We start from the raw sequence: 24,238 nt of genomic DNA, 5'->3' as shown, positions 1-24,238 counted from the left end.
ATTTGTAAAGTATCTTTCATGAATCACACAAACCACAGATTCACTAAATAACCTGACAAAAATATTCAATAGTTAGTGAAGATATCTACCCCACTAAGGACAAAAAACAGAGGAAAAAGTTCTTATATCCAAAATACTATCTGCATTTTGGAAGATGTTTTAAATTACCACAAAATATACAACTAAGAGAAGACTAAAATATGACAACTGTGAAGTCAAGAAAGTGGTGCAAGAATTCCTTGAATTGTTCTTTATACAGAGATCTATGATTATCAAGGCAAAATAAAGACTGGTTTGGAGTTAGCAGCTCCATGCCGTGTGTTACGAAATGAATCTTTGTAATTACTCACATGTTGAAATTGTAGCTTCCGATGTGATGAAGTAAAATCTCTTGTGAAGTTATCAGGTCATGACAATGGACCTTTCTCCTTGGTATTCGTGTCTTACAAATGAAACCAGAGCTCTTGCTCTCCATCTTTGATATATGCCGTGTGGGGACACAATAAATAGGCAGCCATACTTGAACAAGACCATTTTGATCATCTAAATCTCAGCCCCTAAATATTTATAGTGTATATACAACTGTTCTTTCTTTAGGCCCATGTTGGGCAAATTGAAACTTTACTTTTTTTGTGTTTCCTCCATGTACGGTGCTGGATATGGTTGACCCTTTGTAAAATTCATTTTCTTCACTACTGTGAAAATGAACCTTCTTATTTTCATGAAAATAAGATTCTACTTTTGAAATTATGGCAGTAGTATTTCCAACATAAGAGTCATCTGCCTTTCTCTTCAACACACCAACAATTGTTTTACAAGTATGGTTGATCTTCACTTGCCAGGCTTGCACTGTTACTTCAAGTCAGTAGAGTTTAAAACCCAGAAAGGCTGTCTACATCCACCCACAGACATTTATTTATTTTTCTTTCTGTTTTTATTAAAATTCAGCAAATACATATTACACTTCTTAAATGTGAAACCATGAAACTAAATTTCTTTCATTCCTCCCTTACAATCTCATTGATTTAGAAACATATGGGATTTTCTGTAGCATTAGCATTTTGGAGCTGACAGGAGTTACCCATGACTATATTTTCCTTTCTGTTTAATCTTAGGAAACATGGAATATTTTTCTTCATGAAAAAAAAATGGGTAACTGCTATCAAACTTGTAAGTAAGTTGCTCTTAAAATATTTTCAAATATCATTTTTCAAGATTGATATTTAAAACACTGATTATTTTAAAGTAAAAAATATTGCATACATAATCATTGAGACTAAGAAAGCTGCTATGGATTTGTATAAATATGTGGAAAAAATCATTTAACTCTTGAGCAGTCTATCTTCTGATAGAGATATTTAAACATGGTCTTTGTCACATATACTCGAATTAACTTCACAACAAATAATTTGTTCATGAAATATGCTAAGTAAGTTAAGAAATGGGTACTTTAGGTTCTGAAATTTCCTAGTATACTTTACATAATGTATTGTATAATGCTAAGTATTACATGACAAAAATGTTATTTGATATTACTTATGAAAACTTATTGGTTAATGAGAGACTTAGTGATATTAATGGCATATTTAAAGATTAATAATCAAAAAACATAGAAACAGAATTCAAAGAAGAAAATTTTTCTCTTATCCACTCATGTACATCTTTTTCTATGCCTCGAACCAATCCTATTTTCTTTACAGTTCTTCCTGATGAAGCAGACAAATACATTAAATGAATTGGTGTTCAGAATTTAGCTTCACTAAAAATTATTTTAATATATGTATATGCAATGTGCCTGGAAATGATGAATATGGAAGGATACTCATTAGAATACTTCATTAGGATTGTGCCTTTCTTGCATGTATGCAAGTGTTCAGTCTACTTCATTTATCTCTTCTGTGTCTGTAGTTGTCATGTGGATTAGACATTTTTTCATTTGTCCTCTGATCGTTATTTGTAAGCTTCCTTGTCTAGCAATCTAATTTGGTATGCATCTAATGTGTCTCTGTGTATCACACTTTTCAACTCCAGAATGGCTTCTTTGTCTTATAGTATTTTTCAATTCATTCTCATCTAAAAGATTTAATGATTTGTATAATAAAGGCAAAAGGTACAGTTCATAATCTAACATGCTTACTCTGATATGATTAAGGTTATACTAGCTTTTACTCTTTTTGATTTTCATCTTTTTAATCATTATACTTGTAAAATTGAATTCAGCCATAACACTGAAATCAGGACTAATTTGATTAATTATACACTGATCCTAAAATGTGTACTTTCATTTCAAATAGTTATCTAAAACTTTATAGGCATGTTAACTACAAGCAATATGTTATATCTCTAAGGTACCATTTCTAGCTGATCTTTTATGTCCAATTCACTGAGTGACAGTACAGTATTTATGAGGTCATAATTTTTGTCATCAGTGATTTTGTGCAAGACTCTAAGGAGCTAATACAAATACATTTAGTTGAAGTAGCAGCATATTCTTGTAATGACAAATACAAACACCCAACTCATCAAGGTGCAGAATACTATCCAGTAGTAACTTATCACATAACCTTGGACCAGACTTACATATTTAAAACTCATTTCTTTCAAATAGCAATCATAAAATTTGTCTTAAATCCTTGCTGTGGTAATTTTTACTCTTGCCATAATAGAGTAGTTTCCACCAAATTACCAGTCTAAATCTCCAGCCAAATGAATGAATGAATGAATGAATGGGCAAATGAATTAAAATGAACAAACTAATAGAATACATAAACAAAATAGCTGTTTAGATGTTGGACAGAGTGACACTATTCAATTTTCTGTGATCAAAGGAAAGTTACCTAAGTCATCCTAGCACTTTGTCTAGAGGCAGATTCTAGCCTTGAGTACATGAAAGGAGTGCTGAGGCACAGTAGTTATTCTGAAGAGTTGAAAAAGGTAGAAATTAGATTCCATGGCTTCTGGGATGGCTGGGATTTATGTGAGTATTCTACAAAGGAGAGTGTTAAATAAGCTTCAGAAATTTTCCAAAGATACCCTTAATTTTTTGACCTTAAAATGTGTGGTGAATTTGAAATATGAGTCTTCATTAGTTGGCAAGAGCAAACTTATCTTAGAGCACTGGAAACCGCACAGTACTGGGACATATAGTAATGTGAAATAGGCTGTCCACAGGCATTTAACTCAGCCCCAGAAATAACTTGTGTGATCATCAGGGTGACTATCTTGGTTGATGTAAAGAAATGTCCTAAGATAAAAATAAATATCCAAAGATCAAAGCTGCAATATTATTAAATTAAATACTTATAACCCTTGCCTCAAATTAAAAAGTACTTAAAATATTTAAAGGCAGACAGTAATTCAGCCTCAACAATAGAGTATTTACATGTTCAGCATACAATACAAATGACTAAATATACAAATGATCAGAACGTGTCCACAACCAGGGAAAAAGTAGTCAACAGAAACACAACCATAGATAAAAAGCTGTTGAAATGAGTATAAAGAGTCTTAAAATGGTGTTCAAAAATACACGAAAGAAGTGAGGAAACAATGCACATAAATTTTAGTAGAGAAATCAAAACTATATAACAAATCAAATAAAATTTCTACAACTTAAAAGGTATCTGAAGTGAAGAATTCATTGATGTTAAAGATCAGATACTGAAAGATCAATGCTTTTTAAAATGGATGAGAAATTATCCAAATTAATACAGAGAAAAAAAGCGGAAGAACAAAAATGATTCTCACTGACATTAAACATTCCATTTGAATTTTTAAAATCACAGAGTCTATGTATTAGAAGACAAAGGTTAGGGCAAAAGTGATATTTGAGAAAAAAGCTAAAAATCTTTCAGATTTCATCAAAATGTCAAATCTTAAATTCAAGAAGCTTAACAATTGCCTAGAAGGATAAAAATCAAGGAAAACCATATATAAGCATATTATGACCAATTTGCTAACTCTCAAACAAAAGAAGTGAAAATCCTCAAAGAAGTTACGAAGATAAAACATACTTAACACAGAGATGAGTATGAGGAATATTAAGCACAACATTGATTAATCTTCTGAAAACATGTATTTTGTGGAAAAAGAATAAAATAATCAAGTAAAAGAAAAAATGTACAAAACTCAGTATAGCATTCTATTAACATTGAGTATATCCTAAAATAAAAATGTGGTTTGAACAATCCAGTGCTGAATATTCACCATCAGCAGAATTGTATCAAAAGATTTGCTTAAAGAAGTTGTGAAGGTTGAAGGATATTTATAGCAAAAAGAAAATTCCATTCCACATAAGTTAGTAAAGACAGCAGAAATGGTGAATGTAGGTAAATGTGAAGAATGTAAAAGAATGTTTGTAAAAGAATTTTGTAAAAAAATGTTTGTTTAGAGGAAAATGAGAACAGCAAATTTAAAATTGTAACACATAGCTAGAAATAAAATGTATAAAAAAGAAAAAAATGTAAAAAGCATTTAAAATGAAGCATAAGATTTACATTATACCTGAAGATTTATGTTTACCTATAAAAAATAAGAAACATGTTTTTGTCTCTAATATAATTTTTAAAAATTAATTAAAGCTAAAAAAGGAGAAGCTAAATAAGAATAATAAAATTATACCAATAAAAAGAGGGAAGGATAAAAGGTAACACTAAATGATCTATACAAGATATGCTGAAAATATATGGTGAATATTTAAGTTTTAAAAATTAATTACATTAAAATTTCTATTAACCTTCTCAAAATGCCTCCCCCAACACATTTATGTCATCATTCTTGCTACTTTCTGAACAGTTCTGGAAGTTCTTTTGTGAATATCTTTATGAGATGTGAACAAAAATAAGGTGAATGCTAATGGAAACTAAAGAAGACTTCCAGAAGGGCTTGCAAAAGCTGAAAGAATGCTGGAATAAGTGTTCTTGATTGAAGTGTTGTGTTTTGAGGGGCATTAATAGCAATGTGTCTTTAATGTAAAATATTTTTCTCATTTAAACATGTACCATATTTTGTGATCACATATTACGGTTTCAAAACAATCCCAATCAAATACAATGTGCTTATTTTTAAATAACAATTTATCAAGCTGATTCTAGTACTTAAATGAAAATTTAATGGACTTGGAAGAGTACAGATAAACCTGAAAAAGAGCAGTGTTTAAGAGCATAATATTAAATCACAGAGTCTAAACCATATCTGATTATGTGGTTTACCTGACAAAAATAGACTTGTACAGTAGTGGTTGAATCTTGTGTTTTAATCCAGTATGCCAATCTATATCCTTTAATTGGAGAATTAACACAAATTACATTTAGGCTATTATGGAAAAGTATGTATTAATTCCTTTCATTTTGTCATTTTTCTAAAGTCTAATTCTTTTCTGATATTCATTTGCTTATCTACCTTTCCTCTTATGTGTGTAGGGTTACTTTAAGTATTCTTTTACTTCTTGCTTAGTGGTCATGAATTCCCTTATTTTCCATATATTTCAGAAGGTCTTTCTTCTTTGATTGTGAAGGATAGCTTTGTTAGATGTAGTAATCTAGGTTGACAGTTATTTTCTTACAAAGCTTGAAATACTTTATTTTGTGTCCTTTTGGCCCTCACACTTTCAGCTGAGAAATCTGCTGTTATTTGTATGGGCTTGCTTTTTAAAGTGATATGGTGCTTTCTTTTTCAGCTTTCATTATTTTGTGTTCTGTGTTCTTGAAATTTTAACTGAAATATGATGTGGGGAGCCTCTTTTCTGGTCATATCTGTCTAGAGTTCTAAATGCTTCCTGTACCTGAAGGTCTATATTATTCTCAAGATTTGTAAAACATTCTGCTTTTCATTCACTAAATAAATGTCCTTTGACTTCAGTATCTTGGTGCCTTCTTCTATACCAAAATCTTTTTAGTTTTGTTTTTTTAGTTATGTAACAAAACCTTACATGCTTTGTGCATACTGTTTTCTTCATTGCTGGGTGAATGTGAGAATTCATTGACTTTTCCTTAAAGTCTTGAAATTTACCAACTGCTTAATCTAGTCTATTAATGAGAGCTTCTGTTGAATTTTTCATTTTACTTATAGAGCTATTTCCAAGATTTCTTCCATTTTTCAGAATCTTTCTTTATTGACTTATTCCTATATTTTCCAGTGTCATTTTTTTATTCTGTTGTTTATGTATCCTCCTTAAGTTTTTTTGATCATTTTTGTAGTCATGTTTTAAAATTCTTTAGTATGTCCACTTCTGTTTCACTGGAATTAGTTACTACAGAATGAAGAATGAAGAAACAAATCACCCTCTAACACTTACATCGTCAATTAATTTCTGAAAAGATGTATTAAGACAACTCCATTGACAACATATTTTCCAAAAGCTATCCAGGAAGTAGTGACTAACCATATGGAAAAAAAATCTTACCCACACCTGAAAAAAAAGGGTTGAATCCTACTTGTATAGTAAGTTCAATAGACATATTTTTATTAAAGATGACAAAATGCTTATATGTGCCAAAAATGGTGATCCAAAAAGTCTTCAAGTATTCCACTTATTCTCTCTTTTAGCAGATTTAGTGTTTCTGTTTTAATATTTAGATCTTTGATCCATTTCAATTTTAGTTTAGTGCATAGTGAGTTGCATGGGTCTAGTGTTAGTCTTTGGCATGTGGAAAACCAATTTTTTCAGCGCCATTTATTAAAGAGGATATCTTTCTCCCAGTGAGGGTGTTTGGTCCCTTTGTTGAAGATAAGGCGTATTTGGAGTGCATTTGGAGTTGTTTCTGTATCTTCTATTCTGTTCCATTGATCCTTGGGTCTGTTTTTATTTTCCTTTTTTTAAATTTTGCCAATAGTATGCTATTTTTTTTATCACAGTAGCTCTGTAGTATAGTTTCAGGTCAGAGATTTTGATGCTCCCTGCCTTGCCTTTGTTGTCCAGAGTTGTTAGCTCTTTTCTGATTCCAAATGAATTTTAGGAATGTTTTCTCTGGTTTTGTGAGGTATGCTATTGGTATTTTGATTGGGAGTCCTTTAAAACTGTGTAAAAATTTTGGGACTATGGCCATTCTTACTATATTGTTTCTTCCTACCCACGAGCAAGGGATATCTTTCCATTTTCTGATATCCTCATCAATCTCCTTTTTCAGAGTACTGTAGTTTTCAAAATAAAGATCTTTTAATTCCTTTGTTAAATTACTTCCTAAGTATTTCATTTTTTTATGCTATTGTGAAAGGTATGGTTTCACCAAATTCTCTCTTAGTAAGTTTGTTATTTGTATGCAGGAATGCCATTGATTTTTGAGTGTTGACTTTGTATCCTGCTACAAGACTGAATTTGGTTAGTAAATCAAGAAGAATTTTGGTGGAGTTTTAGGGATCATCTATGTAGAGTATCATGTCATTTGCAAATAATGATAGCTTAACTTCTTCCTTTCCTACCTTTATTCCTTTTCTTTTCCTTGTCTAATTAGTTTTGCTGATGTTTCCAGAACTGTATTGAATGGGAGTGGTGATAGTGAACAACCTTGTTTTGCTCCTGATTTTAGAGTGAAAGCTTTCAGTTTTTGATCATTTATAAAATATGATGTTGACTGTTGGTTTGTCATAGATGGCTTTTACCAGGTTGAGATAAAAACCATCTATTCCAATTTTCAAATGATTTTTCTGTGTCTATTGAGATGATCATGTGATTTTTTTCCTTGGCTCTGTTGACAAGGTGTATTACATTTATTGATTTGTGTGTTGAACTATCCCTGCATTGCTTGGATGAATCTTACTTAGTCATGGTGTATAATCTTCTTGATTATTTACTTCATTCTGTTTACCAGTATCTTATTGCAGATTTTTGCATCTGTGTTCATTAAGGTGCTTGGCCTGTAGTCCTCTTTTTTGGTTGGATCCTTCTCTGGTTTTGGTATCAGGGTAATACTCAGTTCTAGGAAAGACTTTAGGAGTATTGCTTTCCTTTCTATTTCATTACAGTGTTTAAGGACTAGTGGCATTAGATCTTCTCTAAATTTCTTGCAGAATTCAACATGATCCCATCATGGACCTGTGTTTTTCTTTGTTGATAGGTTCTATTTACCCTTTCAATTTCATTGACTGTTATTGAGTTATTTAGAATTTTTATATCTTCTTGATTCAGCATTGGTAATCCATATGTATCTAGGAATCTATTTTTTCTGTGTTTTCCATCGTATTAGAATAAAGGTTCTCAAAATAGGTGTCAATGATTCTGCAGGATCTGTTGTCATTTCACCATTTTCCTCCCTAATTGCATGGATTTGAATCTTTCCTTTCCTTCTTTTGATAGCAACTCTTCTACTCATTGATTCTTTGTATTTTCTTAGTCTCAAGTGCATTAATTTCTACTCTAATCTTTATAATTTCCTCACTCGAATGAATTTTGGGCTTGACTTGTTTCTGTTTTTCTACAAGTTTGCAGTTCAACATTATCTTGTTTATTTCAGCTCACTTTGCTTTCCTGATATGCACATTCACTGCTAAAAAATAGGTATAGGCCAAGACTTTTGAACAAAACCTTGATTTCACAGGAAATACTACAGAAGATCAACATCTGGGATCTCATTTTACAAAAAAGTCTTTGCACAACCAAAGAAATCACCAAGTAAAGAGTGAAGAGACAGCCAACAGAGTGGGAAAAAAAATTTTGCCAGTTGTTCCTTAGGCGAAATACTGATATCTAAAATATATAAAGAACTGAAAAAATTCAACCCCCCAACATTTAAAGACCCAATCTAAAGATGGGCATCTGAGATGAATACACACTTCTCAAATGAAGAAGTACAAATAGCAAATAAATATATTAAAAAGCATTTAACATCATTGATCATTCAAGAGACACAAATAAAAAAAAAAACAGTGAGATTCTATCTCACTCTACAAAGAATTGCTATTATCAAGAAATCAACCAATAACAATTGCTGGTGAGGCTATGGGGAAAAAGGAACACTTCTCCACTATTGTGGGAGTGTAGACTTTCCATCCACTGTGGAAATCAGTGTGGAGATTCCTCAAAAACCTAGAACTAGATTTTCCATTTCACTGAGCTAACCCCTTTCTTGCTATCTTCCTGAAAGAATCAAAAGCACCACACCACACTGATATTTGTGCAGCCATGTTCAAAGTAGCATAGTTTTTAAAGGCTAAATCTTGGAAATTACCCAAATGCCCATCAACCAATGAATGGATAAGAAATGTGCTTTTTAAAATATATGTAATGGAGTACTACTCAGCCATAAAGAAGAATAAACTTGAGATATGTATATCTAAATGGATGCACCTAGAGACCATACTCTTAAGTGAAATAAATGTGACACACGTGTGAATGGTTCCTCTGGTGTGAGAAACTGAAAGTGTAAATAAGAACCAAAATATATAATAGATTATTGTGAAATTGGAAGAAAATGTTCAAATGGGAAGGGGAACAAGGGAGAGGAGCGAGGGAAAAGAAGGAAGGCGAAAAAAAGAGAAAAGAAAGATATAATTAAAACTCATTGAATAAGGAGAAGAATGGGAAAGGGAGGTGAGGAGAATAGGAAAAACATATGAATCAAGATATATCATGTACAGATACAAATTCCAGATGTTGAATGTGATCATTATGTATACCCTAATTGTATCTGTAAACTTAATTAATGATAAAAATGTAATTTTCATAATATTTGAAATATATGTTTCTTGGGAATATGAAAAATGAATTTCCATTAACATATGATGTAAGGGATACAAGAAAAAATTACACAGTTAGCACAAGTCAACCTATAAGACACCACAAAACCATGAGCAGTAATATCTTAAACTACGAACTTAACATTAATTAAAATAGAAAAAAATCCTATCAAACAGAGAAAGTAACAAAGAAAGAACAAGAACATAGATAACCACAAAGACCATCCATACAACAACTAAATATGAGAAAAATAATCTAAAGTAATTCAGATGGCACAGAGGATTTATGATATGGAAAACCTATGAAAATTGTTAATCTAAAAGAATACATATTCTGTAACAAACCTGAGATAGATGCAATAAATCAGAAATTCCTTGTATATTTCTTGGGAGATACAATTATATTACAATGAGAGTTGAGATTTATGTGAATTAAAAAACAATGTGAGTTACATTTTGTAAGAATGTAAAGTAGATAACTTGAAGTAAATTTACATTTAATGAAAACTACTATCATTTTTACTTAAAAGCCAAATGTGTAACCAGGTGCTTGCTTTATAATAATAAAATTAATCCACCTTTTTATTTACTAATTCTTGAGTATACTAAGTACAATTACTACTAGACAGTTTGTTTTATTTTATAGCAATTAACTCTGCTATGGTATTATTACATATTTGATTGTTGTTATTAACTTGTATTGTATTAAATTATAAGTTGATTGAAGGAAACAGTAGCTTGAAAATATAAGCACTGTATATTACATTGTTTCTGGGGAAATGATATTCTGAATGGTGGAGAACTAAGTTGTAAATAGATAATTAAATGTGAAAATTAATTTTGTTTAATGAGGATTAATTACTTTATGTGAACTACATAGATCATTTAAGCTTACTTGCTAAAAATAACATGTGTATTGAAAAAGCCCATGATTATCCTCTATGAATAATAAGATGTAATTTTAGTCATAGTCAGGAATGTTACTATCTAGAGGAGTGTTAATATTGCTCTTCTTTACTATAGAGTCTCAGTCAGAGGTCAAGTTGTATCCAGGCATCTGCTGTGACCATATGCCGTCTCCATGGCATGTCATCAGGTGAAATTTGTAATGTAACATATTCAGATCCTTAAAACAGGAAGTACCATGGCACATAAGACACATTCCTGCTTAAACTCTCAGTCTTGATGGTGAAACAATTCCTATTTTGACTAATGCTATTTTGACTCATGCCATGAAGCTTAAAAACATTTTGCTGTATGGAATTTTCCACTGGTCCCAAGAAAATGAGTATATGATTAAACATTCCAGAAAGAATGTATTCAATATGAGAAAATATTTTCAGTACTATGAAACAAAAGAGTAACAGATCATGTGTGCTTTATTACTCCCGTGAGCTTGAACCTATATCTGACACTCTCAGAGACCCTGAAAGAGTGAATTGATCTTTCTGTCATTTTAGAGGAGCTAAATTCTCAAATGACAATTTAGCATAGAACAAAACGTCCAAATGTCCAAACATCGGCACAACAAAAAGCCAATTATGCTTTAAATTTTAAAGCACATGTAAAAAGCATGTACAGGGATATTAAAAGTACATGCAACATATTATTTTTTCTCATTTTGTTTTTTTAATTAGTACATGTTTCCCATACATAATGATTACATTCAAAATGGGAAATTTTTAGTTATTTTTAAGAGTTAAGTATGTCTTATCCAGATTCTTTAGATGAAGGGAGATTAATAATATTGATATCAAATTTGAAGAAATGATCCATGGTAGACACCTTAATTTTCCTGCCCAATGGGTTTATTTATACCTTCCCCAATCCTTCTTGAGTGTAAGGAAAGCTGTGAATATAATCAAATATCATTCCTATGATTAGATTACTATAAGTAACACAATTTAAGTTTGTTTTGGATTAATTAAAAGTGAGATTATCATGAGCAGAACTGATTTAGTGAGATAAGCCCTTTAAATAAAGGTGAATCATTGGAAAGAATCACCTATGTAGGCCTTGAAGAAGTCAAATAAGATGTGGATGTGATAATGCCATCAGGACTGAAAAGAGTGGTGGTATGTTGGATCCAAGAACTTCAGTCCAGTAAATACAGGGAAACAAATTTTGCCTGTAGCCAACTTATTGATTAGAAAATAAACCCCACTCTTAAAATTGTATTTCTGGGCTTCACCTTTATTGCACTATGGGGAAACCCTGAGCCAAGGAACTTGCTATTCATATTCAGAATTCTGATTAAGGGAAACTGTAAAACAATAGATGCATATCATATAGGAGTAAGTTTATGGCAATTTGTTACACGGCAATAGAAAACTACTACTCTACATTGTTATATTGAGATTATATGGTTTACAAAGTATAAAAAATTAGTAAAAATATTAACAAATATATACATGCAAATTCATAAGGCAAGCAAACTTTAACATTCGTCTTTTTTCAAGTACAGAAAACTTACATGTTATACATGCAGCTAGCATGAAGAATGAAATGCCTTAGGCTGAAAATGTAGTAATCAAATGAATAATGAAATATAGCATATCTTTCTCAAGAAGATTAGAATAATGACAACCTATAAAAGGTATATAAAGTTTGACAAATCCTCTACTAATCATCTAATAACATGTGGTGTAATTAGCTAGACGTTTTTAGTATATTTTTAGTCTTGAAGATAACTGTTCAAAATTCAACAAAGCAAATAGGCATCTTATATTTAGGAGGAAAACTATTTATATGCAACTTGTGTTAGAAAGAAATAGAAAACCACATGCACGTTCAGGACAAAGAGCCAGGATTATAGGTTAGAAATACCGGCACTGAGGCTGTGGTTTAATGGTAGCTCAGTTGTAGAGCACTTGTCTAGCACGTGAGGCCCTGGGCTTAATTACTAGCATAACACACACACACACACACACACACACACACACACACACACACACACGAAGAGAAGAATTTCCAACTTTCTTTTTTTTTTTTTTTTTTTGGTACCAAGGATCAAACTCGGGTCCTTGTGCTTGCAAGGCAAGCAATGGAACCACTGAGCTAAATCCCTGGCCCTCCAACTTTCTTATAAAAATAGGTATTCCAAGAATATTCCTTAATCTCAATGCCTTAGTTTGCGTATCTGTATAATGGAGATAATGCCATTGACTTTCTGGTGTTATTTGAAGGCGACATGAAGTCCAAAAATTTTAGTGCTTCCAGTACAGAAAATGCTTATAATTAGCTTTAAATTATATCAGGAGCACATAATCACAATTGTGTTTATTGGTATTCCAGCTCAGCCACACGCCCAGAAGTACCCTTGAGACCTTGATCCTGTCTAGCTCTGCGAGGCCCTCTTCACAGAGGCTGGCATCCCAAAGGCTTTCAGCCATGTGGGTGAACTGGAGGACGAAAAAGGGTGCTGGTGTGCAGTTTGCCACACAAATCCCAAACCCTTTTACTGCCAGGCCGCCTGTGGCTAATCACATTCACCTCAGATGACCCTGACTGACAGCAGGCTACAGACTCCTCCCTGAGTGAAGTGTTGACCTCTACGTTGATGTGCTGATTTATATCTTTTCCAAAGAGGTTTGAACCCCAGACTTGGAGAAGTGGCCCACGTAAGTTTGTCTTTCTACTCTCAGTTGTAGGTACCACATATAATTTTCTTATTTCTAGTCATTCTTTTTATCAGAGTTTAGTAACTCTATAAAAACTTACTCTATTTAAAAAAAGAATATCTATATGTAAGCAATTTTTCTCAAAAGTGGAATCTCAAACCAGAGTTATATTTCATGCTTGCTATAATTACTGTACTGTTTAGACAGATGGATAATTTATCAGTATAATTCTAGAAGAAAATAACTTTTTAAATCTAAACAGAGCATCTGATTTGTTGGCTGCTTTTAACACTGTATGTAGTTTTTGTATTCCCCTTCAAGTTACCATATCTACATGTCTTTAAATCATGTTTAATTTTATCATGTGACCATATTCACCATTTACATGGTTGTTTATAAAATTTTCACACTGAATTCATTGAGAAATAATGAATACCTGCCTATCACATTGGTTATATTCATTTTCAATAAAAAGATAAATTTCATTAACATTTTGTTACTCATTTTGTGTTGAAATGAAGCAGATACTGTAGCTCTTCTGATAATTTTTCTGTGTTTATATTGACAAAATCAAGTCTCTTACAAAATATCCAATGATGATTCTATTATATATTTCTAACTTTTAAACAAATGAACATATCTAGTTATTGAAATGACTATCACTTTTCTGAAACAGAATAATGCCAGCTAGACAACTTAGAAAACATATATGGTCTCACTGGTAAGAAGAATAATGCACACGTTTGTTCTAAACATATCCATGTCCTAATCTCAGGAACATGGAAATATGTTGTAGTACATGAAAAAAGGTAATTAAAATTGCAGAGAGTTTACTAAACTGTTGACCTTAACATGAAGAGAATGTTCTAGACCAAGAGGTATAGATAATGCTACCATTTAAAGTAGGAAAAAAATCATAAAAAGGAGTTAGGGTGGTTAAGGAGAATGCAAACTGCAGTTTGGAAGGAAGAAAGAGCCCATGAGCCAAGGTTTGAGGGAATCCTCTAGAAACTAGAAAAGAAAAGGAAAAAAATTCTCCCCTAGAGATTCCAGAACAAGACAGTACTGCTTATCTCTTGATCTGAGCCCACTGAGACATCTATCAGACTTCTGATCCACAGAACTATAAGATATAAAATTTGTTTTCTTTTCTTTTTTCTTTTTTGGTATTGAGGGTCAAACTCAGGACCTTGCTCTTACCAAGCAGGCAGGGTACCACTGAGCTACAACCCCAGCCCTTACAGTTTGTTTTCCATTGTTTTAAGGTACTACATTTGTTTCAAAACACTGCAACACTATGCCAAACAAATAAACCGATCAATTTTTGGAAGGAATCATTATTGTTGATGCTAAGTCCAGCCAGACTGGTTGCAAGTTTAACAACTATGACCATTGACACACTCAATTTTCAGGCAGTGTTTTCTATGAAGGAAAAAAAGTTCATGAGTCACGTTAGAGAAGAATTGGAAACTGAGCAAAAAATCTCCTGATAAGATAGTATAGAACAACTGATTCCAAATTCACAGAACCCCAGCAAACCTTCTCTGGAGAGAAAAACAAAAAGACATGCTACTTTAGCACATCGCATGAATCTATTTCTATACAAAGTAATTTACGGTGCATTCCCTTGGAGCCACTTTCCATACTTCTTATTCACTGCTTCTATACATGCTTTTTTCATAAATGACTAATGAAGCAAGCCTTTGGTTTGGTTTTGGAAATATGTGGCTATATTTCCTTATGAATTTGCCATACTAAATTGAAATGTGTTCTCTTCTTGTTTACTTGTCAGCGTTTGCAGAATAATAGAATTAGTTCAAAACATGTGAAAGACAACAAAATTCCCTCCTTAAATTGTCATGTTCTCATTCTGGCCACCTGGCCTGCATTCTGACACACTAGATGATTTTAGTTTATTATTTAAAGCTGACTACTTCCGGTCTTCTCGAAAAGTTTAAGAATCTAAAGAAAGTCCTTTAGTGCAGACCGAAAATTCTGTGACTTTGGCTGATTCATTAATAGTGAACTATTTTTTTAAAATGGCTGTTAACATTAAAGCAGCAAGTTGCATTGAGCATAAAACTCTAGACAACAATTGTGACATATCTAAAAATTTTTCCTTCTCAGAAATATGAGTATTGGGGATTAGATGATTTAGTTCCAGAGCAGTCATGCGATACATGTTATGAAGTTCATCCTGTTCCTGGTCACTCAAAGGTCCATTTGCTTGCTGCTAACCACACCAATGAAGGCCACTCATTTTGGTGCAAAGGAAAGGGACTTTATTCAAAGCGAGATCGCAGGAGTTGGAGGAGCCTCACTTGCCTGAGATCACCATCTCAGTGTGTCCAGGTGTGTGAGGGTCGTTCACAGTGAAGAACAGAGTGGAGGGAAATATAGTGACATCTCTAGCCTTCCTTTATCACTCACCGTCATTTTAAACTCCCTTTTCTGTAGAAAGAATATTGGGTTTTGTCCTCCTGAGGCCAACACCTGCCTTTTCTTGCTTTCTCTTTTTAATCAAGACTGAAGAGAGGAGAGGGTATTAGTTACTCATTCTGCAGAAGGAAGTTTGGAGAAGTACTTATCTCTAAAAAAAAAAAAAAAAAATCTAACTTGTAAAGCTCTATGTTGTCAAGCCAGTTATCTTCCTGCAATGTGGCAAAAAACAGCTAAAAAATGTAAACTTTTATTAAAAATTTAATTATTTATCTGTCAGATAAAGCCCTGATTTATGAGTAATCATTTCTATTCTCTTTTTTCCTAATTCCTTAAATAAATATTACTATACAATTCTATTAAAAATGAAGCCATTCCAACCAAATAGGCTTTTTGCCTCTGTTACATTAAAATTCAACATATGATATGGTATTGACAAATTTAAAATTTTTACAATGTGAGGAAGATGCAAGCAAGACTCAACTCATAAAATGCTTACTGAGAGCAAGATATTTTTTCCAAGTATTTTATATGCTTGCATTTACTTAGTTCGCACAAAAAGCAGGAAAATTATTACTTCTATTCCCACAAGACAAGTTAAATAAGTTGCCCAGAGTCACACAATGGATCTGGTAGGAATAATAATCATGCTTGTAGTAAAATACTTTTCTCTGTGTGTACCCAAATCTTAGGATAAAATTAATTCAGAAATTCTGGTGCAAATAATAGGATAAGTTGAAGAAATAAAAGTCAAGCTAGTACAAAATATATTTCAAGGGCATAACAGCATCTACTGAAATACACAGGCAGTTAGAACTAAGGAAGGGATTGAAACCATGCAAAAATATACGCTTAGAATCACACATCCTTCACCTATCTTTTATCTTTCACTTATCTGTCTTTTGCTGCTTTAACCTTTATTTCTTCTCTCTAGACAACTCTTATCTGTCCCTCTTTCTCCACATTTCTTAAAAGTTACTGATTACTCAAAGTTCATAGGCCACTACATTCCAATGCATATGAACTTCTGCCTCCTTGTGCATTCTTGTGCTGTGGCATTATATAGGTTAGATTTTGGTTACTGTATTAGTCAATGCTTATTACAGTCAGATGTAGAAGAGCGCAAAATGTCTCTCTGTGTGCTGGAGGCTTGAAGGATCTAGTCAAGAGCTTGAGGGTCACAGCAGTGACTCAGGCAAGTCCATATCAGGCCAAAGCGTCCGTGATGGGAGACTGATGGATCTGTTCCAAATAGGCCCAAAGCCCAGTGCTGGAAGCTGAAATGTGTTTGCCAAAAAAGCTGAAAGATCTGCTCTGGAAGCCAGGGAAAGACATCCAGGATGAAGATGAGGACTAAAGATCCCCTGAAAAAAGAAACCAGCCAAAGCACTGAAACTCCTCCCTAAAAAAAAGCAGGCACAATGAAGTTCCTCCAAGAAAGATCAGTTGAAATCCTTCCCTCCAATTCTCCTATCTATGCCTACTGTTCAGACAAAAATCATCCTTGAAGTGGATCTTCCATGCCCAGAACCATGCTGACTCAATTCAACTGGACATTGCCACTCAAATTTATAATTAATCAATTAACCACCACAGTTAGGTATCTCCTTCTATTACAATATCTCTACTATTAATAACTTGGCTTTCAAATACACTGAATAAAAGAATCTGAACAAGGAACTAGAAAAGAAAACACATTATTTTGGATAGCCAGAATCTTCCAATGAAAAGTATTTGTTATTGTACTAGCATTCTTTCCATTGTGACACAATACTCAACACCCATAATTTAAAGGAGAGAGGTTTAATTTTGCTCATAGTTTCAAGAGATTAAGTCACTGGTTAACTGGCTGTAAGCTACAAACTTCATGGTGGAAGAGCATAGCAGACCAAAGCTCCTCTGTTCACGGCAGTCACAAAACAAAACGGGAAGAATGTCAGAGAATAAGGTGTGAGGAATCTGACATAGACCCCAAGGCTACTCCTTTGTGATCCACTGAGGAATAACCAAGTGTTCTGTACCCCTCCCTCTGTGGATGCCAAAGCCAAGCAAATTGATACTCTACACCTTTTGAAAAAAAGTTGTACCATATCACAGCTTGAATGTAGTACTGTCTTGAAATTTCCCATAAAAGAATATTTAGTCCACCACTCTTAGGATTCAGTCTCCTGCAAAACCACAGAACATATGAAAGTGTAGACAAACTTTCTGTCAGTGTGTACCGCATATGGTTTCTATTTTAATAGCCAATAGCATACTTGTTCCCAACAGAAACCTTCCACGTGTAGCTCTTATTGTCCACATGCAATCAGCATTCAGGTCTTCTAAGCTCTGATCAGAATCATTTATCAGATCCTTGCAGCCAACAATAAGGCTTCCCTAGTTTGTATCTTTAAACTTTCCAAACTCATCCCACAATCCAGTACCAAAGTTTTCTAAATCACATGGTCAGGTACATTCATAGAAACAACCCCAGTTCTCTGGTTCCAGTCTTTTCTATTAGTCAGCCTCCTATCATTGATGCACAATTACTAATACCAACATTTTATAGAATAAGAAGTTTAATTTTGTTCAGTTTCAAGGAAATCACTCCATGCGGTATTGGCTCCAAGGCAGAAATATGATGCCAGAAGACTGTGGTGAAGCAAAGATGCTCAGTTCATGGTGGCTAGAAAGCAGAGCTGGGAAAGAGTGCCAGAGAGGAAGTAGCAAGGCACTAGAAATATATTCCAAGGCCAACCCTCTAAAATTCATCCCAACACAACCAGAAGGTGTGGCACCAAACCCATAGATGGATCCCAAAGACAATCAAGTTTATACTCCATACTAACTGCCACAGTGATTGATTATTAATTCAAATGAATGTCATACTAGCACTACAAATTCAATTTTGTTTTCCTGCGCAGGTTATGCAAATAGACAAAGGATTATCAAAATTAAAATAAGAAGCTATTTCTTGACCTTACAAAAGACAATTTGACATACAGGAACATGAAATATGATGAAATATTTATATGCCTGTTCTAAAATGCTATGTAGAATTATTTGATTGATATACATTTTTTATAATACATTCATAACAAATATCACTTAATGTATTTTGTAAAAATAAGTCACCTAATGTAAAAAATAGCAAATGTATAATAATTTGTGACTATATGTTTGTTTTACTTAATTATAAAGCAAATACTTAATCACTAGAAATATAGATTTCAATATTACACGTATGATAAAAATAACCGGATAAAATGAAACCTATCTCTAACACATTTCCAGAGAAGTCCTTTGGAAAGTAGCTTGTTTACTATAAAATTACTAAATTTTGGGAAAGCAAAATCAAACAAAAAAACCCATAAATCTATAGATTTGAGAGATTTGTAACGTACTATAGAAAATTCTGGAAAAAAAACAGCACTTATCTTAAGGTAATGGGTGGTTTCAGTGAAAAATAAGAGCAAAGACCAGTGTTGATACTATTTTGCAATTGAAAACCAGGGGTATGGAGTACTCTGGGTTAGTAGCACTTTATTGCTCCTGATAAAAGAAAATAATAGTTTTCCCTAGAAGAAAACATTAGTTTACAGCTCAGTTTCCACAATTTAAAAAATGAAATAATGAACTTACAGTGAAATATTACCACACACACACACAAACACACAAAACTCCATACACATTCATATACTCATCATGATGAAAATGCTGGGGGATCCAAAAAATAGATATGTATTTCCAAGGACTTCAATGAAGAACATTTAAGAAATTAATATAAATTTACTAACTTTGAATTGTATAACAAATATAAATAAAATAACCTAAATAAGCAAGGAACAAGTAAGTGGAACAAATACTATCTACATTATAATAACAATTTTATGAAAGAAACCTAAACTGAACAATATATTGTATAAAGATAAACATATAAAGAGTCAAATAATCAAAAGATAAAGTACGATAATTTCAAAATTTAGAATATTACCTCTATAGAGGGAGTGTTAGTCTTAGGGATTTGGAGTACTGAATGAGAAAAGAGTTGGAGGAGCTATGTCTTAAGTTATGTCTTTGTGTTTAGATACTATTTTATGCTTTACAACCTATGCAGTACACAATATACATGAAATATTTCAAAATAGAAAATTAAAACTAAAAATTATTACACTATTTATATAGGCTAATGTAAAATTCAATAATATTTCATAAAGTACTTTACAGTAAAAATGTACACAAGGTATAATTTGTCTTTCTTCAGGGAGCCATATATTCCTGAGGTTCTGAATATTTCCTTGTTCTTTTCCTACTCCTACTCTTTCTTCTATTCTTACTTTATATCTTCCTTAGTAGTTAGTTACGTTGAGAAAGTTTTAAGTATATACCTTTACTTCAATTACAAATTCCAATAATTCAGTAACTACATTAAAACTGTAGAGCTAATTATAACTATGATGGATATACTACTTATTGAGTTCAGTATCTAGATGTACTTTTATATTTATGATTTGTTGAGGCAGCAAGTTATTTTACTTTTTAATAGATTCAGGTTAATGAGAAAAGAATAGAGGTCAACAAATAAATAAATAATGCATCTTGTTAAATACTAAGAGAGTGGACCTCATGGCTGAACTGAAACTTGTTTATAGTAGAATGATAAAATTAAACCTGATCTGAGAATGAAATCATCCTATATCAGAAAGTAAAATAACTATATTGAATGAACAAAACCTGTACTGGTGAAACAACAATATCCTTATGTTCATGAGTAATTTACTTCAAGCAAACCATCAAATAATCATACCACATCATGTTAACTTTTCATCTAGTCATCAACTTTTAATGTTGTTTATATGTAGTAAGTTTTTGGCTTTGTAGTTTTATATGTAATATAATAGCCAGCTTTTATTACTATTTTTCGTGTTTGAGCCTGTTTATTTATCTCACGATAAATAATTTGTTACTAGTGGAAAAAAGCTACACATCTTTTTGTCTTAAAAGCTGTGAGTTGATGAACATACTTGAGATGATCAGATTGTGCCTTAAAAAGCTCTGATAGTTTCCAAATTGATATATTTCCGTTAACTTGATTTCTCATTTTGTAATGTGAGAGAGCTATAATTAATAGAACAAAAAATTAACATCTGAACTCACAACTATGACTTCTAAAAGAAAATTAAACTGTAATATTAAGAAGACAAACATACTTAGACTCTCACATGAACATTGTTCAATGCCTCTTTTAATTTTTTAAGAAGGGGTATGGAATACTCCATGAACTTCTCAGTGGAAAGGTATAATGACTACTACTGTAAAGTTTGGTATTCTTGTGCAGCATTCAAACTCATTTCAATGTGTTGGTTTGTACAGCTTTATTTTCATGAAGGGAGGAAGAAAGAAATGAAGAACCCTTGGGTGAATTTATACGTCTGTAGCATTACTCTCTGCCAACAATAGTCCTCTTCCAGAATCCCAACTGCCAAAAACAAAAGTGTCTTTTCCTGGTTTCTTCCTGATTCTTTTATGCTTTCTTTAATCTCCTGACATCTGTTCAAATCCTTCTTATAAAGCATCTGGACACATTTAAGTATGCAACAGGCTTTACAAAGCTACTGTCATTCTCTATTTTATAATTAAGTCTTTTTAAATATAATTTTGAGATATCATCTTCTATACTTTCAACATACAATGGGTATAAAATTCCAGGGACAAATTACCATGTGTATAATGTGCAAAGAAAACGTGAAATAAAATTAATAATAATAATAATAGATTTGTCTAATAGATTGGAATCCTATCACATCAAATATATTAGAGATGAGAGAGAGAGAAAAGGAGACTGGATTTGGGGAGAATATAGTAAGAGAAGAAATCTCTGGGTAAAAATATGAAGTGATATTCCCTCCCTCTCCTCTCTGTCCAGGAAGAGGGTCTTTACACTCAAACACATCTGTGGCATAGAGACTCACAGGGATCTGCAGAGGGCATAATATGTGGTCGCATAATTTAGAGAGCAGAGCAGATTGGAGTCTGACTTCCCCCTCAGATCTCTTATACGACTTTCTGTTGAGTGCTAGTGCTTTGGGATGGAAGTCTATTCCCCTGCTATGTCATAACAACTGATCCTGGTGATGTTCTGAGGAAGCCATCTTGGCTTTGGTCCAACAGCACCACCTGGAGTCACGGAGGGGACTCAGCAGTAAAAAGCCAGAAATGCATACTCAGTTCACGGAAGTGTGCCCAAAGATTGCTCAGAGTACAGGTTAATTTGTCACAGTGCAGAGATTGGCAGCAGAGAAGCTGCTTGCAAGAAACCTCAGAACTCAGAACTTCCAAAATATGGGATAGACTCCTACAGCCCAATGATGGTTAAAATGGGAACTCTCCTTTGCCTAAAAACAGCATCTTAGAGAAGAATGTAGGGGAGGAATTGTTTGTGAGAGAGGTGTAAATGAATACATAAAACATCCAACAGTATCTATTTTAAATCCTCAAGGCCTGAAACACGGTAGTGTTAAAGGAGCACAATTATGCAATAAATTCAAGTTCAGAGTTGTTATGGATATCTACGATGAAGTGTTCTAACTGCTAAATTGTGTCTGGGGTAATAATTTAAAGTATCCCTGGATTTATTTATAGGTGAGCAGAAAACCCTTGACAATTATCTCACTAAGTATATTTTAAAGAGGAAGTGGATGACAAAAATAGATTTAGATACATACTAGATTGATACATAAAAAGGTTTTCTACATTCAGATTAAATAAAAATGCATCATTTTGCTTTAATTAGGTAATAGATTTTTTCTCTTCTACATCACAAAAATAAGGGCTTTTGTTCTTTGACATGGCTAAATATGTTGCACTTATAATTCTGTTATTTCTCCTGAATTTATCACCCAAATCCTGTGTACTGACCAAAGCTGAGAGTGAGGGTAAGCATCACCTTCACAAAGATTCTGTGAATACGGATAAGCATAAAATTTAAATAGATTTAAATTGTTATTAAAGTTAATTATTAAATTTAAAGCACATTGGTATCTACATGTTAAAAGTTTAATGTTAATGTTCAAAAACAGCAATTTTTAATTCTGCCACCTTCTAGATGCCTGTTTTGAATGCTATATTGCACTTCTGAAAGTTTGTGTATATTCTCAACTTCATCTGAGGTCAGTGAGCAAATAGGTTATATGACTGTTTTTTATTTTTCCACTTTCTTTAGTAGTGAATATCCCAGTTTAAATCTTGCCTTTTCTTGAACTTATATCTTCCATGGTAAAGATTTGGTTTCATTTAAACAATCTGATAAATTAAAGATTTATGTGGCAAAGTTGTCCCAACTGAATTTAAATCATTTGTCTTCAGTTGTATTTTTCATCTTCTTTTGTATTTGCTCCACATTCTGTTTTATAAAATCAGCTGATAATTAGATTTAATTATACACATTTGTCAAAGGTGCTACTTATTGTTTAATACAGCAAAAATCATTAACGTCAGTTGGATTTTTATTTTCACAGCACACCTAGAAAATTTAGCATCTTCCTTGAAAAATGTACAGAAAAGAATGTTTACAATAGTTTTCATGCAAGAAATGTGCATGTTTTGAGGGCATATAAATATCATATTTCATCAGCAGCTTCCAGCAATTGAACAACTTCCTGTATAAATGGACATTGGTTGTTAATGAGTTCTTCTATTTTAGTGTTGCCATTTGCAAAGGAAACTCTTTAAGATTCTATTGTTCAAATAACTTTTTAGCATTGCAATAACAGCTATTTTATCTTGCTTTAACCTCTTTTGTAAATATCGTTCAATACTTTCAAAAATGTTTCAGTACCATCAGGGATCCTTTGGGCCAGAGGAAGACTTATTAGAAGGAATGATTTGTTATATTTTAGTTACTATCAGTATCTTATTTTGTATTTTACTGTGATACAATTATTATATGAATATGTGACTGAATTTTGTGATCAAAGCATCATCTTATATGTTTTTCATACTTGGATTTATACCAGTCTTCTTCATATTGTTTTCATCGTCTTGATGTCTAATCGATTTTCCACTCTACACATATTTTCAATCATATTACTATGTTTTAGTTAAATAACGTCCTTAAAATTTTCCATACATGAGTAAAGCAGAAACTCAGTTGCATTCTTCATACATGATGATATTGTTAAGTTATAAAATGTGTCATTACATGTTTCCCTGTATCTTTCCTAATATTAAATAAAGTGAAATAGCACAACTTATTATGTAACTAACATTGTTGTTCAAAAGTTTGTATACTACTAAATAAATCTGAACAAAAGTTATGATAGTACAAAGAAACAAGAAACAAGTGAAAGAAAAACATACTTTAGAGATGAAACATCACAAGATATTTTTAACTCCATTAAAAAGAATGAGGAGGACTTTGTCAGGTCAAAAATTATGCAGCATTTTAAATGATTTGACTTGTCCTTCTTTCTTTTTTTACTCTCTTCTTTCTCTTATTTTCAAGTAAACTGTAATATTTGTTTGTG

The sequence above is a fragment of the Heterocephalus glaber genome, unplaced genomic scaffold (genome assembly GCF_053883595.1).
Source record: "Heterocephalus glaber isolate CG9 unplaced genomic scaffold, H.glaber_assembly_v1.0 deba00001538, whole genome shotgun sequence".
Classification (NCBI taxonomy): domain Eukaryota; kingdom Metazoa; phylum Chordata; class Mammalia; order Rodentia; family Bathyergidae; genus Heterocephalus; species Heterocephalus glaber.
The sequence above is the reverse complement of the archived record's forward strand: the minus strand, read 5'-3'. Positions refer to the sequence as shown.